Source organism: Equus caballus, chromosome 7 (genome assembly GCF_041296265.1).
Source record: "Equus caballus isolate H_3958 breed thoroughbred chromosome 7, TB-T2T, whole genome shotgun sequence".
Lineage (NCBI taxonomy): Eukaryota > Metazoa > Chordata > Mammalia > Perissodactyla > Equidae > Equus > Equus caballus.
Window position 1 is genome coordinate 44,720,911 of NC_091690.1, and position 20,475 is coordinate 44,741,385.

Here is a 20,475-nt window from a genome sequence, read left to right on the forward strand (position 1 = left end):
TATACCATCCCTGGCAAGAGAGTGCTCTCTGTGGAAAATCTCTTTCTTGCAGCTGGTAAAGATCATCTGGAAAACTAACTTTTCAAACTTTTCAGGTCACAGTTTACTGACAGGGTCTCTTTAGCATAGAAAGCAATATGCCCCTGCTGAATGCAGTTTGGCATGAGGTGGTAAGTGATGCGGGGATGGTGAGCTGAAGAGTTGAAAGAAAGATTTCTTGGACTCTCAAGGTCTGGCAGTAGTGCTCTTTTAGAGAATAATATGGAATAACATGGGGACAGGACCCATGGGCAGTAAAGAGCTGCTGCATGGGGACAGGACGACCCATGGGCAGTGAAGAGCTGCAGGCATGGGGACAGGACGCGTGGGCAGTGAAGAGCTGCTGCCGCTGCTGCATAGGGACAGGACCCGTGGGCAGTCAGAGTTCCTACTGCTGCCCCGAGTTGAGGGTTAGGGCTAAACTTATAAGACAGGGGTATGTGACTTATTTTTACTGGAAAAAGAAAAGACGTAAAAAGTCATTAAATGATTCCAGTGCAGATGGGGTCTGGTTATTGTGCGGTCATATAACTTTAGATACGAATCTGGTCATATAGATCAGCATGTAGGTGAGGATACCCTGGGCTTTTCTCCCTGGGGCAGCCCTAATTCATACCATAAAAATCCACCGGGTCATATAGTTTGGGATGTAGGCCAGGTCACCTTGGGCTTCTCTACCTGGGGCAGCCTTAATCCACATTAGTAAGGAACTTCCTCCTTGAATCATTTCTGGAGTTTACAACAGAGAAAGCGTGTATGAAATCTAGTCCATGAAAGAAGCAGGACTAAAACACCTACTTCAAGCAGCTTAGGATCACCTAGGAAATTTGATGCGGATTTTTAGGCTGCTTAATTTTAAAATGGCTTGTGATGAGGATTTTTAGGCTGGTTAGTTTTAAAACTACAGATGAGATTCAGGCTCCAAGGAGTGGAATTTGTTTGCCCCTTTGTTGGGAAACATTTACATTTCTAAGGGAAACCTCTATCTGTGAAGATGCCTCCCTCTCTGTGCCAGGAAGAAGGGGGATGGTCTTATTTCTAGAAGCTCTTAATCAATGCCAGAGGGAAGAACTTAAGTTGGTTACTGTCTGGCAACCTCATGTAACTGACCCCCCCCCCCAACAAATCCTCCTTTGTCTTTAGCTGAGGATAAAATTCAAGTGGTGACTTCTGCCATTTACTCAATCCGGTTTGATTCTTATCTAAAAGTTGTGGGACCGCCAAATGGCCAGGCCATACGGGCACTGATATCATTTTAACTTTTTTACATATTCTTTGTCTTGTAAAGAGATAACTCACATACCTATGCCTTAAATTTAGCCTTACTCTCCACCCAACTTTGCAGCAGCAGCAGAGGCAGCAGAAGCGGCAGCAGCAACATGCCGGCAGCAGCTCTGCCTGCCCATGGGTCCTGTCCCCGTGCCAGCGGCAGCAGCAGCAGCTCCCCATGCCAGCAGCATCTCTGACTGCCCGTGGGTCCTGTCCCCACGCAGCAGCCTGACTGCCCATGGGTCCTGTCCCCATGCTATTCTATTCTCTAAATAAAAGAGCACTACTGCCAGATCTTAAGAGTCTAAGAAATCTTTCTTTCGACTCCTTGGCTCACCCACGCTGCATCAAAGTGACTTTTCCAACTTTGCAGTTCACACACCAAGAGGGTATCTCACACAGGGAGAGAGAGGAGGTGTTACTGAACACGTTTTGCCATAGCTGTTAAAACCAGTATTCTCAGATTTTTAAATCTGTGCTCAGTAGCTAGGACAGAATATATACAAAATCCATAGGAGGAGAGACCTGTGGGTTGAAAGTGCCTTGCTTGCAGCTGGTGTATATCATCTTAAAATTGACTTTTCAAACTTTGCAGTTCAGGGCTAATGACAGGGCATCTGTGGCAAAGAATGAGAAGGAGGCCTTACTTAACCCAGTTTGCCATAGCTCTTGAGGCCAGTGTTCTTTTCTGATTTTTAAATCTTTACTCCCCAGCTAAGACAGAATATCTACATCATCCATTGCAGAAGAGACCTCTGGTTTGCAGCTACTAAGGATATTTTGAAAAGTGACATTACAAACGTTGCAGGTCAGGGCGTACTGAGAGTATATCTCCAGCTTAGAATGAGAGGAGGCCTTACTGAATGCAGTTTGCTAAAGTTCTTAAGGAAAGCCTTCCTTTCAAATTTTCCAATCTTTTCTCTACAGCTAGGACAGACTATCTACACCATCTGAGGCAGGAGAAACGTCTGGGTTCAAAATCTCTTGTTTGCAGCCAGTGTATATCATTTTGAAATTGACTTTTCAAACGTCTTTTCCGTTCAGGGCATACTGATAGGTTCTCTTCCACAGAGACAGGAAGGAGCCATTATCAAAAGTTGTTTGCCACAGCTCTTAAGGCCAGTCTTCCTTTTTCAATCTACTCTCTACACATAGCACAGAACATCTCTACAATCATGGCAGCAGACTCCTCTGTGTAGAAAATCTGTTGCCTCCAGCTGGTAAAGATCATGCTGAAAAGTGACTTTTCAAACTTTGTGCTTCACATAATGAGAGGGTGTCTCACGCAAAGAGCAGAGATATTACCTAACTCAGTTTGCCATAGCTGTTAAGGCCAGTCTTCTTTTCAGATTTGTAAATCTTTGCTCTCCAGCTGGGACAGAATACATCATTGACAAATAAAAATGGCAAGCAAGAGGATATATTGGAGTATATGAGGAAGCCATTTGGTATAAACCTAATTCGGCCTGACTTTGTTTTTCCAAAAGGGCCTGACTGTGGCTGTTGAGCAGGCATTGTATATCTGCTTAGACATTTCCTATGGCCAGAACAAAGGCCCTTGAGATAAAAGTGTAACTTCCCCCCACAGTGGCATTTCCTTAGGGATAAGCATTTTTCCTTAGGCTAGGAACAGATTGCTGCACTCACCTTTGACCACCCAGCTCACCTGTCACCACTCAGCTGGAGACAACAGACTGCCACCCTGCTGTGTTCACTGAGACGGAAGACTTACCTGCTGTTTCCATCAATCGCTGTGCCGACAGAGCAGTCTCGCCACTATTGTAAAAGGGACATCTCAATCCTATGTGAAACATCCTCTCTGGGGGTACCTAACCACTCTGTGCACCCCACTTCTTTGGTGCCCTTTTTTCCTTCGGGAAGAAAGGCCCCGGGTTATAATCCTCAGATTTAAGCTCAGAATAAACTCACCCAAATTTTCATTTATAGATTGATTATGGATTATTTTCGTCGACAGTTCTTGGCTTAGTCACGGCAGGATTTCAGAGAAACCCACCGGAGGCCACCTGGAATCTACACTGAACCAGCATTCAGTACCAATAACGGCCCATTGAGCCCCCTGGATCACTGCATTCTTCAGGTGGCCCTGGTGAGTTCTCCTGAAACCCGGACCTCCTTACTTTAAGTTGATGGTCCAAGAGTTTATATGAGCTGGATAAGGTCTTAAGACTAGAGGTTTTTAAGGGGTACCGGTACGTACCCTAGGTAAGAGGAACCTAGGAGGAATTTGCTAGGCCAGAGGGAGCCTAGAGGGAAGTTCCTAGGCCAGAGGAGCCTAGAGGAACTTGGGAGTGAATGGGGAAGGCTGACATTTTTAATTTGGCTTTAAATTGGAAAGAATTGTGTTTATAAAGTCTGAACAAACTGCTTGCTTAGAAGTTGTTCAGACTTTATAACAAAACAATATTAAAAGAGAAGCGGGAAATCGAGCTTCTGAAATGGCCCAAATCAGTTCCTGAATTTGCAGCCTTTCCTCCAGACTCCAGTTGGCTTCATGCTGTGATTGCAATTGCTTAACAAAGGGGGATCCCAAGCCAGATTGCTAAGACCAAAAGAAAGGATAAGAAAGAGGAAAAAACTGGGAAAACAAGTTTTTTCACGGTGGTCTGCTATGAGAACACCTAAGTCAAATCTAAGGAAAATCTTTGTCTATATGTCTGTCTGTCTGTGTGTGTCTATATATGTTACAAAAGTTTTTATATTTTACCTCCGGATGGTACAATTTCTAAAGAGCTCCATTCAATTGACTTAAGGTAAGCACTTACAAAAAGTTTCTCTAAAAAGTTTTAACCCAAATGTCTTTCAAGTTAACACGACATAGATTAATCTTTGGTTAAAGTTTAAGTTGTTGGTTTGATTGAAAAGGCATGCCCTCAAGAGTTGTTGCTATTTGCATATGATGCAGGCATGCAAGCCTGGGTTTAAAAGTCAAATAAGCTCATGTTGTCTGTTAGAAATTCGTCAGCAAAATGAGAGCTTTAAATGATCAGTTTTGTCTAATGTCTCATGAGGTTTTCGTAGGTAATCTGAACATAATTGTTGGAAACAAATGATTTAAATAGATAAAAGTGGATACAATAACTGTTTTATGGTCTGTATACTTGGGGAAAAAAACAGCCTTCGAAATTCTTTTTGGCAACAATCTTGAGTTTTGCCAAGTTAAGTTAAATGATAAAAAACCTGAGTATCTGGGTCATTTTTGGATTGGATAGAACACTGAAACATTATTGCTAAATGTATCTAAGTTTATCTGCTTTTGCCTTCTTATTGCAGAGAGGCTAAAAGTCTTTGGGTCTTTTACTGCAAAGTGTGGCGTGTTTCTAGAAATTATGAAAAGTGTTTAGAGTGCTGATATAAAAGACAATTCATAATTGCTTACCATTTTAGTGTTTCCTACAGTTTGCTAAAGGTTAAAGAGTTCTAATATATGTGATTAAAGCTGCTAGGAATTAATAAGAAAAACAGCTCTGTATTAAGGAAAGTAAGGTGCAAGTTTTTAGTAAAGAGGGTATAAAAGGAATGGAATATTTTTGTTTGGTGGGTTAAGAGAGATAAATTTGTCCTAATGTACTAGAAAGGAAAAAAGAAAGACTTTGGGACAAATTCTGAAGGCAAAAAGAAAGTTGTAGAAAGTTTGTGAAGGAGAAATTCTGGAAGGAGTTTATGCCTGGTGAAGTTGGCTAAGATTGAAACGAATCTAATTAAGTAAATGGGTTTTCATATGAAAAAGTAAACTGGTACAGAAATTAAAATTTTATTTTCTCTCAAAGAATAATTGTCTTGAACTTTTGGTCTGCTCTTGATAAAGAGATTATAAAAGGTGTTCCTTTGAGTAAGTCTACCTAAAAGACAAATCTGTTTTGTTAAAATAATGACTGAGGTCACTCTTAATATTTTTGACTTTTTGTCACTTTAAATGGATACCTGAGCATTGTCTGACAGTGAGTGTTGTTTGAACAAGTGTTTTAAAACCTTTTGATATTTTTGACAAGCTTCTGCCTCAAAAATATTCAAATCCCGAATGAAGGCTGTCTTTTAACCTGGTAGAAGGAGGAGGATTTCTCTGGGGATTTTCGGACGGCCCCTGGGACTTAAGAAAGACATTTGCTCTCTCTTCCTATAAGGAGGAAGATTCTAAACTAATTAGGCTTATTTGATATGTTAATTTACATTGGAAGCATTATCAGATAAGCGATGATAATCTTTCTTAAGTGGTATTATGTGGGTAAATGTTACTGATATAAGTGTTTTGAAAATTATATAACATTGCTAAATTCTGATCTGTCCTGGCTATCAGCCACAATTCTAAATATTATTTGAAGGTGTTGTATATCAGAAATAATAAGTTTCTCTGTCAATTGTCATTTTTAAGTCTTTTGTTGTTTACAGTCAGTTGTTTTACTCTGATGCTTTTTGCTTTTGCAAATATGTCTCATCTTCAGAGATATTCATGGAAAAGACTCTGACACTTACTCTGGATTACAGGTTTCTGATAAACTTTCAGATCACGGAACTGAACTGGGTAAGAAATTACAGAAATCTAACCTCATAGATCTGCTAACAGGAGATTAAGCTCAGTAATCAATTATACAGGACTGTGTGAACTGATGAGGATGATTAAAACTTTTTATGACTTCTGTTTGAAATATTGTTGAGTTTTGATGTGTTGTTTTGTTTTCTCATATTTAAGGAAATCTTTTTCTCTTTTCTCTTGTGCTAACTATGACTTATAGCAATTTGGTGAAATTATACTTTTGTGAGCAAAACTGAAACATTTATGTTTTTCCCCCTACCTTATCCCTCGAGAATTTGGAAACTCTTTGTGAGTATGGTTATTTCATGGCAATATAATTATTTGCATAAGTTCAATAAGAATCTGTTCTCCTTATAACAGGACACATTGGTTATCTTGCCAAAACTTTGACTGGAATGTCATATTTGAGAGAAACATACAGACTCAGATATGGCAATACTGCATTTGAGGAATAAGGTTGACTTTCTGGAAATAAAGCCACTTGGAAAAATGGGCCTGGTACCTTGCTTTACAGAGAGATTCCAGCAATCTTACCTGGTAAGTAAGGAAGCTTGCTTATCTGGCAGGTGCGAGGAACCTCAGAATATTTTGGGGGACCTCAAGAAGAGAGGAATCCACCCAAATCTGTAGGTACTGCAGGCAAAATCTGACAGCAAGTCCTTGGCTTGGCTTTCCTGGCCTTGAGAAGTCTTTACAGTTCAATTTGAGATTCCTCATAAAAAAATTCCAGCAGAGCAGATTTAAGAGCCTATATGATCAATTGCTATTCTTGCTGCACTTATGTAAATAATTGGGCCAAGTTTCTTGAAACTAAACTTATTTTGCAAACCAATTAGTCTTAATTTGTCTATCTTTGGTAAAAATGAGGGTGATTTTAGAGAGAAGAATTACGTTTCAGTGAAAAGCTAAAATACACATTTGTGGATGTTGGATCCTAGTTCTGTTAATTGTCTTTGAGGCTTTTTTTTCTACCTGTGAACTGGACCGGACCCTCAATTCTGCTGAAATACTTGGTTACAAATCTCCAAACTAATGTTTTCAATTTTTTCCCTCATTTTCATTTGGAATCATTGAGAATTGAACATGCTGTTTTTCCTGAAGCCTTGCAAACTGAAGCTGAACAACTTTATAGAAACTTAAGAGAGATTCCCGTCTGTTGCTGTGTAAGCTGTAAGCCACTCAGAAAGATATCTGAAGGCCTGATGACATCATCAGAGACCTTTCAAGCTGCAGAAAGATGCTTTGACTCTGACATCTAGAAGTCTTCTTGACTGCCTGCCCCCTGGACGCAGGAACTAATTTATAATTTGCTCCAACCATTAACCTTGTTACTTTGCTTCCAACATCACAAGGGGAGAAGATCACAACTGCATTCTATTGTTTAATTTGGTTTACAAATGAGTCTTACTTAAATGATAAGTGAGGATGTTATCAAGCTGGATGTGCTGTCCAGCCTCAAGAATGCCTGCTACTTTCTGTTAACTTTGTTAACCCAGTAAAAAGACTTCTTTCTACAGGCTTAAGAAATCACCACGGAAGAAGAAAAATAATATATATATATATATATAGGTTGCAACAAAAGGGAAAAAACAATACTTTTGGAAACCTTCCCGGTGGCTCATATAATCTCTACTTGTTGTGCTACATGCCCAAAGTATAATCCAGAGAAGCCACTTCATGAGTCACGAGGCCACTTTCCCTTCTTAAGGGACCCTTTGAGGTATGACAATTGGACTTTGTCCAAATGCCACCATCTCAAGAATAAATATGTCTTGTAATGATCTGCATGTTCTCACATTGTTTGGAGGCTTTTCCTTGCAGAAGAGCGATGGATTTAGGTAAATTATTATCGAAAAGAATTAATTCCTATTTGAGGAATTCCTCCAGAGTTACACAGTGACTGGAGGAACTCAAATCTATTTGTAATGTTTGGCCAATATTGCAGCATTTCTACTGTGCTTACCATCCTCGATCCTCAGGATTGGTAAAAGGAACTAACGGCACCACCAAAACCTAATTGGCAAGCTTTCAGAAGCATTTACTCTCTCAGGGCCAAAAGCTCTTGTGCTAGTGCTCCTTAATCTTAGATCTATACTTTTTGTAAACATCAGCTGTCTCATTTTGAAATAATAATAAAACAGCCTATGCAATTGGATGAAGAAATGTATGAACCAGCTTTGCTTAAGGGATGTATTACATTGTTTTCATGGTCTTATTGTGGTGCTTAAAAGAAATGAAAGATTTGTAGCTGATTCTTTCACAGAGAAGTCCCAGAACTTAAGGATCTTGGACCATAACATGAAGAATTTGTTTATTGAAAGAGACATCAAATAAGACTCTTTGCAGCCCTGTTGGAAAGGACCATACGAGGAGGAGAAGAAGACGACATCTGTTGTAGACAGCTGTCCCAAGACTCCGGACCAGGCCTGTATTCCCAACCTTATATCTCCTCATTTAAACACTTGCTATGCTTAAACTGTATACCTATTTTATAATTTGTTTGAAATATTATACTTAAAGAAAGGGATTAACTTGGAATAGACTGATCTTGAAGGCCAGGAATTTATCGAGTGACTCTTAATGGAACTCAATGGTTATGTGGAACAAATCTTTCACCTTGGCTACTGCCTGGATGGCTAAGACACTGCACCCTGAGCTTCCTTTAAAAGCAGGGAAGGAGTCAGGCTGAGTTAAAACCTGACGTCAATCTCCCTCTCTTTAAGGCCAGATTGGCTTGTTCAGTGTTACACTGGTATGGTTATATTTGCGGCTATATTTGCTTCTTCTTTGGGATTAAAAGATGTCATTATTACATTTGGAAGCTCTGACTAAATTTACTCAAGAAGCCCTTAATGATAGTCAAGCAGGAATAACCTTATTCAAATACTGAAATGTCTTTAATGAGACGGGCTGTCCTTCCAAACAGAATGCCTTTAGATATTCTTACTGCATCCCAAGGTGGTACATAGACAATCATTCAGACTGAATGCTGTGCTTTTATACGTCATGAATCTTCCAATGTGTCATCTCTGCTAAAGCACATGAAGAAGGAGGTGGATGTCTTATGTGATCCTGCACCTAGTTTGATTTGTTTTGTTGGCTCCCTTTTCAGTATCAGTTCCTTTTTTCGATCCAGATTGGAATTCCTATTTCTATTATTTATTGGAATCCTTGTACTGGTCATAATATTCAAACTAATTGTTGTTTTCTTTACTCAGTGTTGTAAGAGTAGCATACAAACTAAAGTAATGATTGCTCGATGGCTTGAGATGGTCAATCTGTCTTATAACCCTGGACAAATTTCCTTTTCTGATACGGACTATGACTAAGAATTCATTTCAGAATAATCCTTTAATTATTATTGTTACTGTACTTGTTCTATAATCATATACAATGTAAATGTGAAGTGTCATAGAAAAGCACATATACAATATTTGCGCAACAATCTAAAATTAATTGGAAATTACATGACATGAAATGCTTCCTCTGTTAATATATATAACTCTATGCTTGTCCACTATTTCCCCCCAATGTGGACTACTAGGCAAATAAATGAGCTAAAAGCCTAACAGCAAGGGACATGATGGACCCAGGGCAGGCAGCAACCACCTTGGTGCCGAGGGACAATATTTTGATCATCAATGCTTTCTATTGAAAGATTAGAGATCAAAAGAGGTAAATGACAAATAAAAATAGCAAGCAATAGGATATATTGGAGTATATGAGGAAGCCATTTGGTATAAACCTAATTCGGCCTGACTTTGTTTTTCCAAAAGGGCCTGACTGTGGCTGTTGAGCAGGCATTGTATATCTGCTTAGACATTTCCTATGGCCAGAACAAAGGCCCTTGAGATAAAGATGCAACTTCCCCCCACATTAGCATTTCCTTAGGGATAAGCATTTTTCCTTAGGCCAGGAACTGATTGCTGCACTCACCTTTGACCACCCAGCTCACCTGTCACCACTCAGCTGGAGACAACAGACTGCCATCCTGCTGCGTTCACTGAGACGGAAGACCTACCTGCTGTTTCCATCAATCGCTGTGCCGACAGAGCAGTCTCGCCACTATTGTAAAAGGGACATCTCAATCCTATGTGAAACATCCTCTCTGGGGGTACCTAACCACTCTGTGCACCCCACTTCTTTGGTGCCCTTTCTTCCTTCGGGAAGAAAGGCCCCAGGTTAGAATCCTCAGATTTAAGCCCAGAATAAACTCACCCAAATTTTCATTTATAGATTGATTATGTATTATTTTCGTCGACATCATCCATTGTAGGAGAGCCCTCTCTGTAGAAAATCTCTTGTTTGCAGTCTGTTGTCTTCAGCTGAGTGGTCACAGGTGAGCTGGGTGGTCAAAGGTGAGAGTGCAGCAATCAGTTCCTAGCCTAAGGAAAGATGCTTATCCCTAAGGAAATGCCACTGTGGGGGGAAGTTGCATCTTTATCTCAAGGGCCTTTGTTCTGGCCGTAGGAAATGTCTAAGCAGATACACAATGTGTGCTCAACAGCCACTGTCAGGCCCTTTTGGAAAAAAGAAAGTCAGGCCGAATTAGGTTTATACCAAATGGCTTCCTCATATACTCCAATATATCCTATTGCTTGCCATTTTTATTTGTCAGCAGCTACAGAGGAGATTCTGAAAAGCGATTAAACTTTGCAGTCCAGGGCATGCTGAGAGTGAATCTCCAACTTAGAATGAGAGGAGGCCTCGCTGGCACGGTTCTATGGCTGTTAAAGCCAGCCTTTTCAAATTTTTAAATCTTTGCTTAGCAGCTAGGACAGCTATATACACTATCCACGGCAGGAGAAGACTGTCAGTTGAAAGTGTCTTGCTTGCATTGTATATATATATCATCTTGAAATTGACTTTCCAAACTTTGCACTTCAGGGCCAGCTGACAGGGTATCTGGCTCAGAGAATGAGGAGGACTTACTGAAGGCAGTTTGTCAAAGCTGTTAAGGAAAGTCTTCCCTGCAGATTTCCCCTATCTCTTCTCTCCAGCTAGGACGGAATATCTATACCTCCCATTGCAGGGGAGCCCTCTCTATAGAAAATCTCTTGTTTGCAGCTACAGAGGAGATTTTGGAAAGTGATTTTACAAACTTTGCACTTTGCGTACCCAGAGGGTCTCTCTCTCAAAGAGAGGAGGCATCACTGAACACAGTTTTCCCTACCTGTTAAGGCCAGTGTTTGATTGGTGTTATAGGCTTACAGAACGGCTATGGGCTTTTACAATTGAAGTAACCCTTGCAAAGCCCCGCTTGCTAATACTTGTTTGCTAACTTTTCCTTTCTTTCCTCAGGTTTCACTACAGCCATGACAGAACATCTGTAGCATTCTTTCAGTGGTGGAGCGCCTTGCTGAGACAGGTTGCTTGTAGCTCTATAGGAACATATTCTTTTTTTTTTTTTTTTTGGTTAAAGACTGACACCTGGGCTAACACCTGTTGCCAGTCATTTTCTTCTTCTCTCCAAAATCCCCTGCAGTACATAGTTGTATACTCTAGTTGCAGGTCCCTCTAGTTGTGCTATGTGGATCACTGCCTCAGCATGGCCTGATGAGTGGTGCTGGGTCCACACCCAGGATCCAAACCTGGCAAAACCCTGGGCCACCGAAGTGGAGCATGTGAAGCCAACCACTTGGCCACAGGGCCGGCCCCTATGGGAACATATTCTTATAAGACTTTCCAAAGATTGCATTATAGGCTGCCCACAACGGTGGTCTTTGCATATAATTAAGAACCCTGATGATGAACCAGCTTGCAAGTAGCTGTTCAAGAACCTCTTCTTACAAATCTTTGGAAACTTTTCACACAGTGGTAACAGAATAACTATAACATTCATTCACTGAAAGAAATATGTGGTGGAAACGTCTCACTTGTAGCTGTTTTAGAAAGCCTTTGTATAACATGAATGTAACATTTCAGTAAGGCAGCAAAACCTAGAACACTCATTCAAAACAGAACACTGAGGTGAAGCCTTCTTGCTTATAGCCATGAATATGTTCCTACAAGAATTTTCAAACTTTTGCTTATAAGCCATAGAGAATGGCTCTCCAATGAAAGACCACTCTTGCTGAATCAGCATGCAAGTAGCTGTTTCAGAACATCTTCTGGAAATCTTTCCAAACATTTCATTGAAGCAGGGACAATATAACTATAACATCCATTCACTGAAAACGCTCTGTAGTAAACAATTTTGCGTCTACCTCTTTAGGAATATTTTCATGTCATACCCATGAATCACTTGTCAGCAAGTGGGTAAGAGTATGCATAAAATTCATTCACTGTATGAACACTGAGTTGTACATTTTTTGCTTTAGGCCTTTTAAGTACATCATCATACTATCTTATAACATCACATATCTTCACATAATACTTATGAAACATTTGACTGCAAGTGGGACAGAATACGTATAACATTCGGTCATGGAGAAAACACACTGCTGAGAAGATCTTGCTTGTGGCTATTTAGGAGTATGTTCCTACAAGAAGTTTCAAGAATTTCAGTGTGTGCATACTGAACAACAATCACTTTTATTGAAAGACAGCTCCTGCCCAGCTTGAATCCAGGTCTTTATTGCCTTGGAATTGGATGTCATTTCAAATGTTTCTTTGCAGTGGTGACAGAATATCTATAACTTTGATTCACTGAAACAACTGAGCCAGGGAAAACACTTGTTTTAAGCTCTTTAGGAACATCTTCCTACAAGACATCTCAATCATTGCAGTATAGGCTATGTAGAGTGGCTCTCACGAAAGAAAGAAGCACTTAAGTATTTTTTTTATCCTGTTTCATAGTTCAAGGGGCTCCAGAAAACTTTTGGTTTCTTTTGCCTGATACTTCTTTGATGCTACATCTTTTTCTTTTTGAAAGGTTTCTCCTTTTGGTATTCAGCACCGAGAATGTGGCTCCAGTATCAAGCAAAAATTTTGAACATGTTCTCCTCCTACTACCAAGGTCACCCCTAGAGCCAATTGGGGAGCCCCATGACCCTGTCACATCTCATCTGAGGTCAAGAGAAGATGCTGTGGCTTGGTCCTGTTCAATCTCTTCACTCTCTGGCGATGGTTGGGACAGTCCTGCTGCTAATGCCCTTCCTGTTTGCAGTACACACACCCAAATTTGTTGGTGGCTTTCTGGTCACTCGTTGGGGGCTGAGGTCACTCATTCCTTCTTTTCCTCAGGTTACCTTGAGCAGACTTGAAGGGCCACACCTAACAGGGTGGCTTGCCTTTTCATCCTCTTGTCTTCCTCTTCGTGATCATCAGGATCATTGGGATTCCACCCAGCATCGGTCCCTGGCACAGTCTGTTCACTAAGCCTGCGAATGGCTGATCCTGGGTCATATTCACTATATGCTTGTTCTCTAGCTTTTAACAAAACAGCTGGCTTTTCCTCAGCCATAAGGAGATTAGATAACAGTCTTTGAATATCTGCCAAGTTTGGCTTATGAGCAGCAGATTTATGATTTCCTCTGAGTCAGCTCTCAATCCTTTGGTGTGTGCCTTCTAATTATACAAATCAGAGAGGAAAAGGGGATGTGTACATTAATAAGTTTCTCCTCACCATCAGGCTCCTGTCTTAGGGGATATATCCCAGACTTATAACTGATTCCTAATCTAGTTGTACTATCTGGAAGAAAAGGGTGAGGGTCTTTGGTTGTTGGAGAGTCCAATTCCCTTGGAAAGATTGCTCGGTTGGGGGACAGTAAAGAGTTTGGCCCTGGTACATCCTCCAGAGGTCTCTTGGGGCTCACCAGGGGTCTACCGATGGGGCCAAAGCTGGTGGACTCTGAGGTGGGCTTTCCTTAGTCCAGTGTTTCCTTCTTTGGTGGAGCAGGTCCTCCTCATCAGAAAGATAAGTCTTCGATTCAACCTTTAACCTTTCACTTAGACATAGTGCCATGATGCACTGGACACAAGGGATTTCTTCCAATTACTTGGTTCTTTTTCAAAATAGATCTAATTTTAGTATTGTGTTAACACTTAGGGTCTCATTTTCTGGCCATTTTCCCCCATCCTCCAGTGAATATTGCAACAGGCTGTGTTGCATAGTAAGATCATTATCCTCTGGGGTCAATGGGGAATATACAAAGGCCTTTCAAATCTGGAGGATGCAGCCCAATGAGCTTTCCTCTGGTGTGGAACTTGGTCCCTTCATTTTCTAGCATCTTTTCTGATGGTCTGTTTCCAACCTCCCAGGAGAAACTTCTAAGGTTAGTGGTGATACAGATGCCACAAGTTTGTGCCCAGAGGAAGCTTAGTACCTTGATCACCCGAACCTAGGCTCAGGCCAAGTTTCCTCAGGCTGTTTTTCTCAGGCTAAAGTAAATCCTTAAAGGGAAAATCAAACTGGTGGATCCTGGGTGTCACCCAGGGAGCACTGATGGGGAGGGCCTGTGCTACCGAAACAAGTGGGTTTGCCTCTGGGTGAGTTAAATAAGAATTGATGCGGTGTCGGTGAGCCAAGGAGTTGAATGAAAGATTTCTTGGACTCTCAAGCTCTGCCAGTAATGCTCTTTTATTTAGAGAATAGTGTGTAAAAGCATGGGGACAGGACCCATGGGCAGTCAGAGCTGCTGCTATGGGAACAGGATCGATGGGCAGTAAGAGCTGCTGCTGCAAACATGAGTTGATAGTAGGGCTAAATTTAAAGCATAGGTGTGTGAGTTATCTCTTTACAAGACAGAGGAAATATGTAAAAAGTTAAGATGGTATCAGTGAGGTGGGGTCTGGTTATTGGCTGATCCTATAACTTTAGATAAGAATCAGACCAGATTAAGTCAGGATGTCTTATGCTTCCCAGAGGATGTTGGTGGGGGGGGGGGTCAGCTATGTGAGGTTACCAGATGAGCACAATAAACAAGACTTAAGTCTTTGCCATCCCCATTAAGAGTTTCTAGAGATAAGGTCATACCCCCTTCCTCCTGGTGCAGAGAGTGAGACACACCCATAGATGGAGACTTCATTCATAAATGCAAATGTCTCTCATCAAGGGGCAAGCAAATTTCACTCCCCAGAGTCCAGGGCTCCAGAAATCTTTTGGTCTCTCCCTTTCCTGAGACCTCCTTCAGTTCACACCTTCCTTCAGAAAGGTTTCCCTTGTGGGCATTCAACACCAAGAACATGGCTCCACTAGGGAGCAAAGATTCAGCCTGCTGTCCTCCTTCCTGCCAAGGTCACTGGGGCCTCCTGGAGCCAACTGTGGGGGCGGGGTCCCTCAGCCCCATAACGTCTCATCTGTAGTCAAAGGAAACTGCCACGGCTCAGTCTTCTTCGATCCCTTCCCTCCCTGGGGACGGTTCAGACAATCCTGCCACCAACGCCCTTCCTGTTGGCAGTCCGCACACCAATTAGCCCCTGCCATTGTTGGTGGCCTCCTGGCCCCTTGGTGGGGGCCAGGGTTACTCACCCATGGCATATGCCTTCTTTCCCTCAGGTTATCTTGAGGAGACTGGTGGGCCACAGTGAGCAGGGCGACCTGCCTTTTCATCTTCTCTTCCTTCACATCCTCAGCTTCAAGCCGTTTATGGAGCACCCTCCATGCAGCCTCTCATGGCTGTGCAGGACTGGTAGCAGGACCGATCGCCAACTTTTGGGGTTTCCCAAGGGTGTCTGGAGCACTTCTGAGATCTGAAATATGGATTCAGGATCACTGTACTGACCCGGGCCTCCAGGTCCCAATTTGTGTATCGCCTGAGGCAGTCCTGCGGCCTCTGGAACAAAGTGTGTGTGTGTGGGGGGGGGGGTGGCTGTCCTCAGGGCCCTATTGGATCTCTCTTAATTTAGGCCATTTAATGGGTGGCTGGTTTACTCTTTTCATGGCTTTCAGAAGTGGACTCCAAAAGTATCCTCCCTTTCCTCGATCCTCAGGGTCACTGGGATTCCACCCTGGCTTAGTCTCTGGCACAGCCTGTCCACCAGGCCTGCGGATGTCTGATCCTGGGTCATCTTCCTTACCCGCTTGTTCTCTGGCTTCAAACAGAATGGATGACTTTTCCTCAGGCACGAGGAGTGTAGTCAACAGGCTTGGAATATCTGCCAGGCTGGATCACGAGTGCAGAAGATTCCCTCTGTCAGGCTTATGAACTCTGGGTCAGCACTCAGTCCTTTCGTGTGTGCCTTCCAATCACATAGGTCAGAGGTGGAAAAGGGGACATGCATATCAATAAGCGTCCTCTCACCGTCAGGCACCTGTCTTAGGGGCTGTATCCCAGGTGTGTCACTTATTCCTAATCTGGCTGTACACTCTGGAAGAGAATGAGGGAGGGTCTCGGCTTGTGCCAGTGTACAATTTCCCATAGGGGATGAGGGGGGAAGAACAGCAAGGGGTTTGGACCTGTGCTCGCCTCTGGCTCAAGTAGGGGTAAGGTAAGAGGATGAGGTGGAGGTCCGCCAGGGCTCACCAACTGGTCTAACTGTGGGGCTGAATCTGGTGTATGTGGGTAACATCGGCTTGCCTCAGTTTCACATTTTTGTTTTTTCCAGTCTTGTCAGCTTCTTCAGAATAATCAATCTTAGATTCAACCTTTGTTCCTTCTTTGAAGCATACTGCCTTGATACAGTGAACATAAGGAATTTCTTCCTCTTTCTTGGTTCTTTTGCAACTTAGATCTCATTAGAGCATGGGATTAACTTTAGAGTACCTTTCTTGACATATTTACCTATATCCCAGTGAATATTGCAGCCAGGTTGTACATATAAAAAGACCATCTCCTCTCTGGCCAATGGGTGAATACTTGAACACCCTGTAGTTCTAGAGTACACAGCACACTGTGCTTTTCTCTGGGATGGAGCTTTCTCCCCCTCTTATTATAGCATCTTTTCTTATGGTCTCTTTCCAACTTTCCCAGTGCTGCTTGTAATGGTTAGTGGAGATTCAGATGTCACAAATCTGTGCCCAGAGCACATTTGGCATCCTAATAGTCTAAAATGAGACAAAGGTCAAGTCATTAATACATTAAAAGGAAAAGAAAACTGTTGGATGCTGGCTTTCACCCAGGAACATGTGATAAGGGAGGGCAAGGAGCAGAAAAAGGAGACCTAGGAGTCCAGAAAAGCCAGACTGTGAAAAAACAATATGGATGTCTAGCATCCTTGACAAAAACAAACCACTGACCAAAAAGGACAGACTCAGCAACTCCAGAGGGGCTTAGACCTCATCTCAGGGGACCTCTCCTCAGGTCACATGCCCAACACAAAGACAGACTCAGCGACTTCAGGGACAGTTTAACTCCATTGAAGGGGAGCCCTTCTCCCATTACAGACCCAGTTCAAAGACAGAATCAGTGTCTGCAGGTGGAGCTCAAATCCCCACCTCATCACTCAAGAGGAAATTATTTCTGCAAAGGACTCAAACCCCTGAGTAGTCAACAGGGATTGCCCCCATTCACCAGAGTATCTGGGCCATGCCATCCAGACAAGACTCAATCTCTAAAGGGGACTCGAACCCCTGACTAGTCAACAGGGATTACTCCCATTTTGCCAGAGTCAGGCATCAGCCCTTCTGGAGTGGACAAGTCCTGTGGTCCTTCCGACCAGAGGGGACTCTCGCTCCCCTAAGCTGTCAACACCCAAATGGGGCTTCAAACCCCAAATTCAGTCCCCAACAGGCATGCTTTTGTGAGACAACTTAAAGAAAGACCTCTTATAGCCATGCAGTGGGTTTGGCGCCCCCTCCTCCATTGAGAGAGCCACCAAGCAAAGTGCTCAGTGTGGCTCTTGGGTCTCCTGAGGGGGCAGCGACATGAAGCTGGTGGCACAGGCACCATGAAGGGGCCAGTGCCCTATTGAGAGGCCCTTTGCCACCGAAACTGAAGTGAGTTCCCTCCTGGTGAGTTAAATCAGACTCTACACCAGAAGTAGTTGTCTCACAAACTAAAGTGTATTTGCGGTAAATAGGAGACCATGAGGACTCATTTCCATAGTCGTGGCGTCCCCATACAAAGGGAAGCAGGGACATTTATTTGGGCTGGGGAATGAATATTGAAAAGAGAGGTGCATATCCTCTTGCAAGGCTCTGTTGGAAAATATGATTTCACACACACTGCAGCTGATGGTAGTAAGACCTAAGCTCCTCCAGGAGAGATCATAGCACTAAAAATAATGCAAAGGTCACAGGCACAGCTTTCATGGTGAGACCTGTTCCAGTTCATGATGGCTGGTGGTGGCATCTCCTAAACATAACAAAAGGAAAAAGAACAATGTGGAAAAGTTGAAATACCCAAAATTACCATTTAGTTCCTTCCAGTAACTAACCTGTGGCAGTCATTTGCATTCATGATATGAGTGTAAGATATTTGTGTAGACTGATCAGCATTGAAATAAAAGCCACTTATGAAGATGGTGTTAAAGTACCACAAGCAGAAGATTTTCTAAACCATATAACAGCATTGCCTGAAAGTTACAGACAATCTGTTGCAGTGCTAGTGAAAGGTTTTCAATGTCTCCTTGGGAGACGTTCCTTCACAGCTACGTGTAGCTCAGTTCAACGAAAATGTGCTTTCCTAGGGGCCAGCCCAGTGGCGCAGCAGTTAAGTGCGTATGTTCTGCTTCAGCAGCCCAGGGTTTGACATTTCAGATCCCGGGTGCAGACTTGGCACTGCGTGGCAAGCCATACTGTGGCAGACGTCTCACATATAAAGTAGAGGAAGATGGGCACAGATGTGAGCTTGGGGCCAGCCTTCCTCAAGACAAAAGAGGAGGATTGGCAGATGTTACCTCAGGGGTAATCTTTCTCTGACAAAAAAAAACAATAAGCCTTCATGTATTTGCCATAAAAATCAGAGAATGTAAAACATAAATTCAAAATATGAATTGTTGTACTGATACTGAATATCAATTTTTCATTGAAATTCATAAAGCACCTATCATATACCTCATCCAATTTCTAGTTTGTAATAAAAAATTATTTGGATGCAAAATATATTTTTTTCATATAAACCTGTGATCTCTCTTCAACCAAAAATAAATATTGTAATAAATACAGGCAGCATGTTTTATTTTACTTTTTGTCTGGAATTTGCTAGTCTATAAGCTTTTTCATAAAAAGGGTATGTCTAAATCTTTTGTATTAACAGCTTGTAAAATAATACCCAGGAAACAGTCAATGTTCAAAAGATATTTGTTGGCTGACTGATGGAGTGAATGATGAATAAGTGAATGAATGAATACAATATACACTCTAAAATTCTGAAATAAAATATGATTTTTGTTCCCAGTGCTGGATTCTACCTTTAATGAGATTTTAACTTTGATAAAGAAACAGAGACAACTTGTGTATCATTCTATAGAATATTTACTACTTTAGGGTAGGACACAAGTGTTCTTTCTTCATTTTGGTGTTCCTAATAGCTTATAAGGATGTTGCACATTCTAGGCTCTAAAATGAAGTAACAGACAACCAGTGGACAATACAGAGAAAATTACAAAGATTTCTCCCAACTTTGAGCTATTCATTACAATGAATTTATGTCCTTGAGGTTATCTCCAGAGTCCAAATATCCACCTGAAGTTCATGTTCCTTCCTGTGTCATTTCCTTTGTATGTTGTCTGTTGTGTGACCAAAGGCAGTCTGTACCATGCTCAGTTAACAATACTTTCATTCCCACCTCAGCTCTGTCAATTTCCTCATCTAATTAGCATTTCCATAATTTTGTAAAGCTTTTTTGAAAAAAAAACTATTGCTTTTACTTTTTCCATTGTTATTGATGCTTTATATTACAGCTTGATCTCTCATTTGAAGCTTATCATTTATTGTACAAGAGGCATTTCACATTTCCTAAGTTTTGGTTTGCTATTAATAAACTTACCTTGGTCAAGCAGATAAAATTATAAGACAGGACCATCATGTGGATCACAAAATTTCACCTTTCTAAATATTTGTAGATAACACACCTACATACATATGCATACACACACATAGGTAAATATGCAGAAAATGACATTATAGAGACCATATTTCCATTACCCACATTAAACAATAGTTTTACCTGATAAGATCAATAAAATACTACATAATTACTTATAAGCTAAGTTTGCACTCATACAGTGTCCCCCATTCCCATTCCCTCTATCCTGTCTGGGGGCAACAACTATTTACTATTAGAATTTTTTTCTATTTTTCCAAATCTTTTTATATTTTTATTGAGGTAACAACATTTTAACAAGAGATCCACACTCTTAAGTTTTTAAGTATACAATACAGTAATGCTAACTATAGGCACAAATGTTGTACAGATATCTAGAACTTAATCATCTTGCATAACTGAAACTTTCTACCTATTGCATGGCAACTCCTATTTCCCCTTCCCCCAGCCCCTGGCCATGACCATTCTACTCTCTGCTTCTATGTGTTTGACTATTTTATATGCCTCATATAAATGGAATCATGAAGTATCTGTCCTTCTGTGACTAGCTTATTTCACTTAGTATAATGTCCTTGACGTTCATCCATCTTGTCTTTTGAAAAAATAAAATGAATTTAGCGTTATGTTCTTGGATAAACAAATTATACTCCCTATTGCTAGCTATGTGGTTTTTAAATTTATATAAGCAGGGGCCGGCCCTGTGACTGAGTGGTTGAGTTCATGCGCTCCACTGCAGCAGCCCAGGGG